The 12356-nt window shown below is 45.7% G+C and overlaps 1 protein-coding gene across 2 annotated transcripts in view; it reads left to right on the top strand.

Moving 5' to 3' along the window:
* The window catches only part of HAUS6 (HAUS augmin like complex subunit 6), a 1011950-nt gene that overhangs the window by 136510 nt on the left and 863084 nt on the right, over window positions 1-12356 (top strand). The gene's annotated exons all lie outside the window — the stretch shown is intronic.

Consider the following 12356-nt stretch of genomic DNA (forward strand, 5'->3'; position numbering starts at 1 on the left):
TAAGAGATTGATCTATTTAATATATATATTTTTCACTTGTTTTGATGTATTGTATATGACAGTACTGTTTTTCTCGTCTAAACTGTCTACATGAATAGATGCCTAATGGGGGAAAAACTGTTGGTGACATTTTTTTTCTTATGTGCTTTGTGTTTAAATACAAAAAGAAAAAACACTAATAAAATATGATGCTCTGTTAGCATAAAAGTATGGTTTGCTGTATTAGGAGTCGATGTATGTTATGACTTCAAGGTGTGCACTTGGTTCTGATCATTGATAGTCAGTGTAAAATGCAGTAGTAGGAAGTTTGTGGCTTTTTTTTTCATCTGTCTCTTTGATGCCGTATTGCCAGAACCTCACCACAATGTACCAGATTTAACCTTATCCTGAGAAAGTTGTCTCTCACCAACCTGTCCGGGAGTTTCATTAAGTACCGTGGGAGACAACGACACGTTTTTTCTTTTTTTCTGCTAAGAGGACTGGATTGGTTGGGGTTGATTTGCCTTACTTTCGCAATAGTTTAGATCCAATCAAGGATTTCCAACTCTCGCTAACCTTTTAATGGGTTGGTTGAGTCTCAAAATCCAGGTCGGCCGTAGCCAAGGATTCTTTCACTCTATTTTGAAGATTAACCAAAATGGCCGATCTAGATTGTTCCAAGTGGGATTTAATATCCCCATACAGAGTGATATTCTGACCAGATCCTGGTAGAGCGGCATCAATTTCCAGTTCGCCATACAATCAAGTGACTTAAGGCCTAATTCAAATGTAAAGCTCCAGCTCGGGGTACTTGTTGGAAGGGCTAAAGCCCTCTTCCATAGCCGTCCCTCTAAGGCACTCCAATTTATAGGCAAGAGCCGAGGCTTAGCCTCGAAGCAATATAGGATTACAGGAAACGCTTTTGACCAATAGAATTTTACCCGTGGTAGAATGGAAAAGTTACAATATTTGGAGTTTAGCTTGAGCATTTGTGGCACAATTTGTGAGATCTTCAGGACCATCAACTCCTCAACCCTTTGAATCATTTGACGCTCTAAAAACCAATTTGGTAGTGGATTTTCTTCTGTGGATGTCTGAAAACCATAATTCTCGATTTGAGGGAGGTTAATGGATAATTCATTCAACCTTGCATATTTACCCAATTTGGTCAGTAGTCGCTGTAGACCTATGGTTGCTCTATCAACACGATGTCGTCTGAATAGGCCAGGCAGTGGATCTTTTTTCTATTTAGTTCTGGACCAGCCAATGCAGACGACTCCGTGAACACACCCATATCTGCCACGAAAAGGTTAAAGAAAAGAAGGGCCCCTAGACAGCCCTGCCTGACTCCTCTCTCGACCCCCGATAGGCTCCGATAGATGTCCCTCATCATACAACCGAACCCTCAACAGAGTGTCCCTGTGCAGTTGCACCAGTATTGCCAATAGTGTTTCTGGTATTCCCCAACTCCTCAGTTTGCTCCCGAGCAATGCCCTATCGACCTGGTCAAACGCTTTGGACAGGTCGACCCAAGCTCCATACAATGATGCCACCCCCTTCTCCATTGTATGCTTGCTTGCCAGGTTTAATACCAGAACGTTCAAAGCTGTAGACAGGCCCTGTCAGAAGCATGTCTGAAAACGAGACGGGATCTCTTGCCTGTCTACCTAGGATGATAGTTAATTTAGGAGGAGTTTCATAAATATCTTGCTTTCTCTGTCGAGCAGGGCGATTGGTCGATAATTTGCCGCTACTAGACGACCCCGCCTCCCCTTAAAGAAGGGTATGACAACGCAATTTTCCAAGATGGTGGTAATAGCCGGCTCATTGGGATCTCCCCAAAGAGATGGAATAGTAAACTGGACCACATTATTAGATCGTTCTTAAGAGGTAGGTGAGACCATTTGGCCCTGCTGCCCTGGATGTTGATTGGAGTATTATTTCTCTAATATCCTCCTCATTGAATGATAAATGCCAGGGAGTATTTAAGATGGGGCCAAAATGGGTGCCCTTGGGGTTCCTGAATATTTCCGACAAATATTCTACCCACCCAGATTCTTGGAGTAGATTACACAGGGTACTATTGGCTTCAGGTTCTAACTGTCCAACCACAGACCGGACATTTCTAGTGTTGCCCTCCCTCAGAAGGTGCAGCATCTGTTCTCCGTCTCTTAGTAACTGAGAGGCTCTATGATTTCCTGACCAGTGCTTATAATTGTCTTTCTCTCTTGACCTCCACTTTATAGGTTTTTAGATTTAACCCGGTTGATTTATTTTTTTTTCAAAGTAACATTTTATTGGCATTTATAAACGGAGGCTTCATTATTCCTTATGACATGCTTTTGAGTGAAACATAATAAACAAGAAAAAAGAAACGTGCCTCAACTGAGGTAGGAAGAACAAAAAGACAAAACGAAGGGTGGGAAAGGGATGGGGGGGGGGTGAGTTCCGGGGTGGTCCAGGGGAAGAGTCGCATCCGTCTCAGATCGGAGTTACAGGGTATGGGTGCTGTGGTTGCGATAGGGTAGGCCGCCACGTGCGACAGTCCAGGGGGCCGCCAGGGTGTTAGCCAGCATAGCACTGGAGGTTGTCTAGCCACTCCGAGGAATCTTTCCACAAAGTCCAGGAATGGGCCCCCAGGTGTTGGGGAACTTGTTTTGGTTGCCCAGGTGGATGGCAGTGATTTTCTCTGCTGCGGCGATGTCCCAGCATTTGACCCACCACACAGGGATTGCTGGGCCTTCCTGAAGTTTCCACAGCTTGGCGATTGAAATCTTGGCTTCGGTCAGTAGATGCGTGCAGAGGTCCGCCAGGTTGCTGGTCATCAGGAACTGTCCTTCTCCCGTGTCTCCCAGTAGGACAATCCCGGGGTCCCACGGTATTGATAGACCTGTGATCTGTCGGATTTGCTCCAGGACCTCTCTCCAGAACTTCTCTGCCTTCGGGCATTCCCAGAGGAGGTGGAACTACGTTCCTGTGTCCGTGCAGCCCCTCCAACAATGTGGCGGGATAGCGGGGTTGCATTTGTGAAGGATTTGTGGTGTCATGTACCACCTATAACAGACCTTAATGGCTCCTTCTTTGTTACGCATTTAGAGGTCTTGTGGGTTCTTCTCCAGATGCGCTCCCAGCTGGTCCTGTCTATTTCTCCGCCTAGGTCTCTCTCCCACCGTGTCATGTAGGGCTCCTTAGAGTCCGGGCCTGCCCTGTCCAGCAGCCTGTACAGGGTAGAAATCTTCCCCCTGGGTGGGGTTGTCGTTAGCGTGAGCTCCAGTGCTGACAGTTCTCTGTGCCCATGCATTCTCATTGTCATGTGACAACCAATGGCAGAGCTGGGTGTAGTGAAACCTCTAGGTTTCCGGTACCTGGAATTTTCTCTTGCAATCCTCGAAGGTGAGTAGAGAGTCTCATTCGTAGACGTCCGCTACGCGATGCAGGCCGCCCGCCTTCCACTTAGAGAAAAAGTTCTGCCCTTGGCCTGGGGTGAAGTCCGGGTTCTCCCAGATCGGAGAGAGTGGACCCACCGTGCTCCTGCAGTTCTATCTCCTTGCCGCCTCTTTCCAGCTATCTCTTTTCTTTTTTGTGTGTCTTCGTCAAAGCTATGTACATGTTTTTGTTTATTTCTTGCTGCTGGCTCACTGGGGGCTGAGGTAGACCAAATACATTTTATAAATTCATTCGGACGACAATGAGCCTCCCAAATATATCTGGGAATCTTCCTTAACTGGTTATTCAGTTTTAAGCCCTCCTGCCTATACTTCACAAGTCTAATTTTCCCTTTTTTTTTCTTCCTAAGGCCTGTTGGTTTACGTTTGATGGCAGAGATGACAGATCAGGAAAATATTCCTCTAATCTACAATGGTCACTCCCACCATCATGTTTATGGCCAGGGTTGAGGGACGCGAGTAGAGGCATTGGGATACAAATACATAATCCAGAACCAATGATTTTCCTCTATGCCAAGTTTTAGATGGCCCCAAGTCACCCTCCGAGCAACCATTTATCTTCAGATCCCAAGAATCCAGGCAGTTCATCCAGGTCCACCCATTTTTTGAGATTTTTTGAAAGGGTGGCTTAGCTGTTCCACTCCATGGCTGTACACACTCTGTATTTAGGTCCCCAGCTAGAACTATATTGGTGCCCCCTTTGTCTAGTTTGATTATTTCTAATAGGGAGTCCAATATTAGGAGGGAGGATTGAAGTTCTGTACAGTCAGGGTTCCAATAGACAATAATCACCCAAGCAGGGTCTAAGGAGTCACAGTTAAGGACTCTGCAAGCCTTGATTCCCTTGGGGTTCTTAAAAATTGGGATAACATTTTTTATTGCTTTATTTTTACAGGCCATCAAAAGACCACCCGACGGTTTCCCTATTGGTTTTTGTAAGGCTGGTAAAAAATATATTGTAAAACCCTCGATTTCAATAGGGTTTCATGCAATAATATTATGTCGCACAATTCAAACAAATAATCCTGCATGCCCCTCGCTTTAAATGTACTTGATCCCGCGTGTTCCAACTTATTAAATTCAATCCCTTTCTTCTAAAGCTGCTGGGTTCCCATTCCAAGCTTCTGAACGACCTGGGAAAGAATTTTTGGCAGGGGGGGTTATAGCATTGCCCTGTATTTTATGGCTGTTGATTTCCCCTCTTTCCTCAGCTTTTGCAGCGGCCTGATTGTCTTCCCCCCCTTTTGCGGTTTTTGTCTTTTAAAGCCCCTTGACTAATAGGGTGACCATGAGCTCGTTCCCTCGGCTCGTTGGAGACCTGCAGACCGTGACGCTCTAGCGCTCTCGATGTATTCAGAATGGCTGTCTTTGCCCTTTTTTGAGGTAAGTGCCACTTCCACGAAATAAGGATCTTGTGCCAGGCGGAATGTCACAGCAGCTGTCGTCTGATGAGAATAGATGGGGTCTTTAAAAAAAGTAAGAAATCTCCAAGGATCACTGATCTACTGAGTGACTTATGGTATTTAGTATTTAAGTCTTAACCAAATCCTTGGGATGGAGAAGTCCTTTATCCTCTACAGCAGTCGATTTTGAGGACGAGTTGACGTCTTGAAGAGTTGCGCTAATTACCTCTTGTGTTGGATGGGTGATAATCATTGTTGATTTTCCCCATACCATTCTACTTACCAGTTTTTTTTGGGGAGGATGTCTTGATCCAGTTCAGATAGTAGGGCAGAAATTGTTATTGCTGGCTCAGCCGATCGATTATTTACATCTTTTGTTCCTGATAACAGGAAGTTCGGGGCCAGCTTTATATTGGCCCAACCGTGTGTGATTTGTGTTTTATTATTCTCGACTTTCTTCTTTGATGGTAGGGGCTTCTTCTGCAGAAATATCGGAGCCCATTTTATAATATTTGGCAAGTCTCTTCCTGATTGCTTTGAGCAGGATGGGTTGTTTAGTCCATTAGCCTTTATTTCCAGCTCCGATAACTTGCAGTGCCCCTGTAGTCCCTCTGAGCTTTTACCGGGCCAGTCCTCCGGTCTGTTTGAAGACATATAATCGTACTAATGGTTTCAACTTTGTTTTGTGTTGCATTATGTTGTGCAATTTTGTTTTTTACATTTCCCAGATTTCTCCGAGTTGTTGCCTTTGACAGGCAACAATGATGGCTTTGCTGGTCTGGTTGTGTTCAAATTATCTTTGCTTTCAATTCCTTGATGGTTATCAGAGATGCATGACAAATTCTTCTCCGGGTGAGCATTTACTCCAGTTCTAATGACGGTTGCTTCTTTTAGATTGTGTCCTTTTTGTTGGATCTTTCTTTGCTCTTATTTGAAGAGTTCTTGATCTTTTTTCCAGCTTGTTGCTTTCTCATTTTCCTTCAGACTCTATTACTCTGGTAATTTGCAGGTTTCCAGATTGCTTCAGATTCAACCGATTTTACTAGTATATCCACAGGTTGTAATGTGGAACTTTCCACAATTGTCTCAATTTTCTCATCTACTACATTCGCCATTCTCTGAAATTCCTCCAGAGTGGATTCCGAAAGAGGGGTGTCATCAAAAGTTGGATTCAGGACATTATCATGTTCTTCCACCTTACCCTGCATCGATGATTTCATTTTTAGAAGCTGGATTACCTCACCTAGGAGACTGTAACCGTCCTCTTCTGCCTTTTTTCTTAAGGTTTAATGAGTTTTGTATTGAAGAGATGTCCAAACCTTGTTTAGTCGACTAAAGTATCACATCTCTCAATGAGGGAATAATATTCAAATTGATGGCAGATCCCAAACCGACCAATGTGGATTCACCCTTAGCCGTCTCGTTTGTGAGCTCAAAGTATCCCTGCTTGGGACTGTACTTCTGTTTTTAAGGAGTTTGAAGACTGAGACAACGGAGTTCAGCACAAAGTTCAAAGCCTTCAAGGTTCCCTCTTGTCTACAGGTTTCCCTGTTATTGGTGTTTCACTTCCCATACTTTCTCTTCCCTGGATTATGTATCTGCCTGAGGAATGGACACGGCTCCTGCTCTGGTGATTGAAATATCGGGGACCTTCGCCTTTCTCAGAGGGCAGATGAATTTCTGTACTAGATAATGGAGTTTGTACGGCCTGTGGGACAGCCCATGAGATCTCTGCACCCTCAACGTCATGTAGGCTTTTGTTCCTCTTTCTTCCAAAGTGATCTTTTATTTTATTTTGAATCTTCGTGGTTGTGACTGTATTCTAAACCGAGTTTCCTCTGTTGTACAAAAAACAGATTGAGTTTTCTTCATTGCTTCCCACTCCCTCGGCTGACCACACATGGCATGGGCATGCACTTGTGCCTTCACTGAGCCGTTATAGGGTGGGGAAGGTATGTTCACTGTAGCTAAAGGAGGGATCACTACTGTTGGACCACCAGTTAAGGCGAAGGCTACCGAAGGGGATGGATCTTATCTGACATAAGCATGCTATGGAGCTTCATGACCTTTAACCCTAGTGATCCTGTCACGAGCGACCTTCCCAATATCCCAAATAGGAATTAACTTCCACTACTTTTAAGATGCAGTGGCCCGGGGGTAAAGAGTACACAAAATTGCCACACGTTAGTCGTAATCTAGAGACTACTGTAGCCAAAGGTAACCGCACTTTCTTGCTCCCGATAGAAGGGCCAACCTGAGGTCACGCCGTGATGGGGCTATCTCAAGAAGGTCAAGAAAACGCCAGTCTCCACTCTTCTCACAATCAGTATTTATTTGGAACACACTAGATTGATTTGCACAAGCTCACTAATAAAGTATTTTGTATTTGTATCTAAAGTAAGCACTGTGCCTTTCAAGTTAATGCTTATAGAGTGCAATACTGGAAAGGAACGTCAGTACTTTGTTTATAGGCGTTTGCAGAATAATTAACCGACAAGCTTACCGTGATTGAATACTTCCCCGAATGGGACTCGGGTTCACACGCCCTCCAGTGCGCACTCTGACTTCCGTGCTGAGAGTCGGTGGCAAGGACCATTCCTCCACAGATCCACCCAGTTGGTTGCTGTCTCTGTCCCACGTCCCGCCAAACAGCCCAACAGCAGCACCTCGCCCTTTCTCCTCGGGGCTTTACACCGCAAAGGCTGTGTAGGCGTGCTTATGAGAGCAGCTGATGTGATTACGCTCAACACATCCGTGCCGTCGGTGCTGGTTCAAAGGGACAGATGATTCAAGTCCATTCACTCGCTGCGTTGCAATAACAGGTGTAATAACACTTGTAGAAGAGTACTTTGCAAGTCCGAAAGAAAGCGCCAAATGCCCAACAGCAGCTCCTCGCCCTTTCTCCTCAAGGTTTTTGGAAGATATATTTAGGGAGCAACCCCCCACAAGTCAAGCGATACCACTACTCAACTCAATTTAAAAGGTGCATCGCTCCCTCTTTAACTCCATCTCTAACCAGAGCTGTTAATCCTTGAGTCAAAGCTTTTTTTTGCCCCTCCCGTATTGTATATCTGGGGGCCATGCTACTCCAACTCCCTAGTAGTTTATCTACTAGGAAGAGAGACTAAGTACTCTTGTCTACGGCTGAGGCATCACCAGACAAGGATTGTAAAAAGTTATACGCCCTTGGAAAGCGCATTACATCTGCAGCATATTCCACTAGAATTCCAATAAGAACACTTATTGGCTAGTTATAGCGACGCCCAATGGAATTTACTCCAGGAGGGCCTGCAGGAAGTCCCGGAGCCTGCACGATCACACCTGGTGGCAGTTGTTTCGGAAGGGAGGCAGGTCAATTGGAACATCCTAATAAAATATTTTCGATGCTGCGGAAACTGCGGCAGACTGTGGCCCAGGGTACCCTCCTTAAGAGGCATGCATGGCAAAAAAATGTGGGCATTAAGCCTGAGACACAGGCATCCCTTATTAACAAGCCAGTAGAAGAAACTAACTTGTTTGTGAAGGCGGCAGACAATGCCTTAGAGACAGCAAAAAAGGCGCATGAGACCTTAAAGTCCCTAAACCAGATTACGGCAAGACCCTATCTGCAGCGAAGAGGTAGCTCTCGCCGGTCATTTCACGTTCTCCCCCCACCCCCCTCGCACAACCAGTACGGAACAGGGAATGCACCATTGTCCGCTGGACTGGGAGCAACTGCCAAGGGCCAATATCAACAGATGGGTCAACGCAGAGGCAAAGGAAGGGGTAGAAATTCTACCCCTAGAGGCTCCCCGGCCGGTCCTTTTGCTTCATGCATGAGAGGGGGATCACCACAGATCTGTATCTGTGCAGCCGACCACCTCAATACCGACCAGCCACATCCAGATGCCTTCTACCAGAACACCTGAAAATTCTGTTATAAAAGGTGGAGATCCTTCAAGAAAAGGGCGCAATAGAAGTCGTCGCCATTCTACAGGTAAACAAGGGTATTTATTCATTGTACTTCCTTGTACCAAAAAAGGAGCTCCCATGCGCCTTGTTAGACTTGCGCCCATCGAACAAGTTTGTCAAGCTTCAAAAGTTCAGAATGACAACATTGCAGGAAGTAATCCCTCTGCTAACACGGGGAGATTACATGGCAACATTGGACATGAAAGATGCATACTGTCATATTTCAAAGCTGCCAGCGCACAGAAAGTGCCTCGGCCCCAAGGGTTTTTACAAAAGTACTGGCGATAGTAGCAGCCCACCTGCACAGACAGTACATCCCAGTCTATCCATACCTCGACGACTGGCTAATGACAGGGGATTCGTACGGAACATGCCTATCAAATACCCAGAGGACAGTAGACCTCTTCAGTCTGGGTTTCTTAGTCAACGAGAAAGTCCAGCTTGGACCCCAGCCACGTCAAGCAATTACTGGGGTCTCTAATTCGGACCGAAGAGTGGCGCGCCCCCCTACCCCCAAGAGGGTTCCAAACATACTGTTCCAGATCCCTAACTATGTAGCCAATTGCAAGGAAACTGTGTGCAGAGCCATGCGACTGTTTGGGATGATGGCCTCCTGCATCTATCTAGTCCCACACGCACGTTTGCGCATATGCCCCATGCAAGAGTGGCTCTCAAGCCAATGGTGTCAGACCAGCGGACAATGGGGCAATCTAGTGGTTGTCTCGGCAGCCCTTGTTCTCTCTCTGCAGTGATGGTCAAGAGAAAACCTCTTGCAAGGGAAAGCCTTCACCACACCCACAGTAGAAGCCACTCTCACCACGGACGCATCGGTCGGGATGGGGAGCTCGCCTCTCATCAGACGGTGCACATAGTTTTGTTCCCAGCAGTAGCATCCAACCACATAAACCTGTTGGAGTTGCTAGCAGTGTTCAAAGCCCTGAAAGCCTTTCAGACACATCTACAGGGAAAGACAGTCCTAGTCCTCACGGACAGCACCACAACCATTTACTACCTGAACCAACAAGGGGGCACTCACTCTCCAGGGCTATCCAAACTGTCTCGGAGCATATGGAAATGGGCTCTCAAACACAAGATGTTCCTCCTGTCACAACACATTCCAGGGGAACTCCATCTTCTAGCCGATGTGCTCAGCAGAGACTTCCCACTACCCATAGAGTACGAGTGGCAATTGCACAAATACATTGTTTTCAACGTCTTCGCAGACTCGGGCTTCCCAGAGATCGACCTGTTTGCAACTCTGGAGAATGCACAATGCCCAGATTACGCCTCCAGGTACCCGGAGAACCGCTCCAAGGGGAACGGTCTCTGGATGACATGGTCAGGGATATTTGTTTACGCTCTGGTTCTCATCTAATGACAATGTCACTTTCCCCTGCCAGGAAACTACCATGCCCGTACAACACGCTGTCACAGAACAAGGGGGAAACTCTCCACCCATGCCCGCAATCTCTACTTAGCGGCCTGACTCCTGAGATCATAGATTTCGGACATCTCCAAAAACCTCAGATGCATGGACATCCTTAGAGAAGCAAGAAAGCCTAACACCAGACCTTGCTACTCCAATAAATGGAAGCGCTTCGTCATCTGGTGCCACTTCAAGAGCATCAATCCCATAGATTGATCTCCAACACATTGTCCTATACCTCTCCAACACATATTGTCCTACACCTAACTCACCTACTAGACACAGGTCTGGTTTTTAATTCCCTGAAGGTACACTTAGCAGCACTTTCTGCTTAAACCACGTCTGAGAAAAGGTTTTGTGGTGGAAAATACCAATTATCAAGGCTTTTATGAAGGGGGTTAAAAGACTGCATCCCCCTATTTTTAACCCAGCTCCTGGATGGGACCTGAATGTGGTTCTTACAAGACTAATGGGACCTCCCTTTGAACCACTCACTTAAAAGACTGCTTTCCTGGTGGCAGTCCCCTCATTAAGAAGAGTTGGTGAACTGCAGGCCCTCTCAGTTCTAGACCCATTTGTCATTATTCACAGAGATAAAATGGTTCTGCGCACTCGCCCACGGTTTGCACCTAAATTCATTTCAAAGTTCCATGTGAACCAGTAAGTGGGATTACCCACCTTCTTCCAGAACTGCACTAGCGTGGCAGAAAGAAGCCTCCACACACTTGATGTGAGGAAAGCGGTCGTATGTTATCTGGAAAAGACTAAACCACTAAAAGACGAACCCGTTTTTCGTTTCAGTGGCAGCTGGTAGAGGAGGGGACCCTCTAAATCAGCCATTTCAAAGTGGATTGTAAACTGCATCACACTATGCTACACTCTTGCTAAGAGAGATCAGCCCTTCAAGCCTAGAGCACTCTACTCGGGGCACTGGGGCTGCCATAGCATTCATTGCAAATGTTCCTCTAGAGTCCATTTGCAAAGCAACAACCTGGAGTTCTGTACACACCTTTATAAAACACTACTGCCTGGATACTCTAGGTCTGATTCTCAGGTGGGGCAAGCGGTACTAAGACATCTCTTTACTACTGTTCCTTCTCACATCCCACCATCATCTCTGGGTACTGCTCGGTAGTCTATGCACAGCATGTGATTCTAAGCAGATTCACAAGCATCAGAAGACATGCATTACTTACAATCACCAGAAATGCTATTACAGTATCTGCTTAGATTCACATGAGCCCACCCTTCGTCCACTCTCGAAGTAGAAGGATCATAGACATCTGACTCCTTTATCTCTCTGTACTCACTCATGATAATCATAGGCTCCCTCACGACAGAAAAAACACAACCAGAGGGACTTCGACGCGTGAGGGATTTTGGGTACACTACACGTCACATTAGGGATAGTGTTACAAGCACGCCAATGTCGATGTCCCCATTCAATCCTCAAAAGACGAGATGCAATACTCTGCAATTACCACCAGATGTCGGACTATATGCACAGCATGTGAATGTAAGCCGATAGAATCATCAGAAATGCTATTACGGTAAGTAATTCATGTCATATAGCCACTCTTCTTTAGATTAGGCCTGGCTAGAAGGAAAAGGTGTCCGTGGGACAACCACATCTGTTTAAAAAGGACTTTTCACCGAATGCAGTACTCCTGTCTGCCAAATGTTTTTGCATTTCCCACAAACAAAAATCAATGTCCCCATTGCACAATAATGTGCACTGGTAACCTCCCTGTTGTAAATTGGGTAGGTGAAGAAAAACTTTCTTTGCCTTTCTCGGTCTAGCAGCATTGGTGGAAGCATGCAATGTCGGTCCAGCTATTGTTTATTTATTTAGTATGGTGCACAAAACCCAGAGGTAACAGGGCGCAACAAAGAACAGGAAAATAAGATTACATAAAAACTTAGTTGCAGGATAAGGCACATGTGAATATAAAGCATAGCATTTCATTACGTCAAGGCTGGTGGGAGGACATATTTACAAATATGTATATATTTAATTACATTGCAGTAGGTCAGTTGGGAATGTAGATAAATACAGTCCGGTTGCTGTGGTTCAGTCAGGGGAATCGTTGGATCGTAGCCAGGAGAGTGTTTCGCCTAAAGCAGTAGTAGGATTGGTCTGTTCTGATGCTG

The sequence above is a fragment of the Ambystoma mexicanum genome, chromosome 6p (genome assembly GCF_040938575.1).
Source record: "Ambystoma mexicanum isolate Mex_15411 chromosome 6p, UKY_AmexF1_1, whole genome shotgun sequence".
Lineage (NCBI taxonomy): Eukaryota > Metazoa > Chordata > Amphibia > Caudata > Ambystomatidae > Ambystoma > Ambystoma mexicanum.